Source organism: Diadema antillarum, unplaced genomic scaffold (assembly GCF_040938485.1).
Source record: "Diadema antillarum isolate AM-2024a unplaced genomic scaffold, OU_Dant_1.0 scf00000004, whole genome shotgun sequence".
Taxonomy (NCBI): domain Eukaryota; kingdom Metazoa; phylum Echinodermata; class Echinoidea; order Diadematoida; family Diadematidae; genus Diadema; species Diadema antillarum.
The window spans coordinates 447,915-449,203 of NW_027270893.1; positions in this window are offsets into that span (position 1 = coordinate 447,915).

Genomic DNA, 1,289 nt, shown 5'->3' on the forward strand with positions numbered 1-1,289 from the left:
CCTAAACTTCAAGCAGCGTTTTACCTAGTTGCAAACGCCAATTTTGATTCGGTCTTTTCAGGTAATATACGGCAATGCTTCTAATTGAAATACATCGTACTGAGATGGAATTGCTGAGACGTACGTACAGTGCATGCACAGTGCGTGGCCGCATAGAATCTACACACCAACGTCAATCACACAGGTTGCTTACCCTAATGAAACCATGGTGATTGCAACCTCGTTCAAAATATTTAGTCTGAATAAGTTTTCAATAAAATAATAGTGGAATTATGATTTCACAATCTTAATAAAAATAAGTAATGTAAACTAAAAATATTATTTTAAGAGTAACTAAGAACTTTTTATGTAAATTTATGACTTTCTATGTTACTAAAATATACTACTGTTCTGTATTATCAGCGGCACAGCGGCGGAGAGAGAAAGGAACACGAAGTATATTATGTCTACTCCGGAAGGCGAATATATAGGGTACTGTATACTAGTATACAACTGTGCATGCCACGGTGACATCGTACGTAGTGAAGACAAGCAGATATATTTTGATGTTCTCCGCATTCTATTAAGGTCTGAGCAAGTTTGCAGTGATGGACAGGCAGCACCTAGAATGAGTAGAAAAGGAGAAATTTTATAGATTCACACTCATCCATCTTGCCAGAAAACGCTCTAAGCAACATCGCCATCGCCGTATACGTACAATCCTATCCTTGACTTAGCTGGCCTGGCGTCAGCTGCCAGCAATTATTCAAGGACGCTCTAACTCCGCAAGACGCACATTGGAACGCGAATGGTAAGTAAGTCAACTGAACTTGATATAAGATCTTGTGCCTCAAGCCACAGAGGCCTCAGGATTGTTTGGTGGTTGTTGTTTTTTTTTTCTGCATATCAGATTTAAATAACAAAATAAAAAGTGTAAGCACACCGAGGCAAGAATGAAAATCATAAATAATGGGAGACATGCTCATATCTACACTCTTAAAAAGAAAAGGGTAACTCAGCGTTTTAAAAGGGGCGAGGAGTGACAGCGTTTTAAAAATGTTGATCTACCCTATTCTTTTTAAGAGTGTATCAAATGCACATCCCAATTAAAAACGACCGCAGTATTAAAGTCGTTGTATAACTCCATGGTCGGAGCTTTCTTGGCAATGCGCGGCGCCACGTCCTCCGGGCACATCGCTGTGCGTTTCCCAGGTCGGCCGGGTGGGAGCCATTCGTTTCAATTCGTTTGTTCGCTTTTCATTTCACTATTGGCGTGTACTCTGACCCCTAGTCTGGGATTCAATTGACAG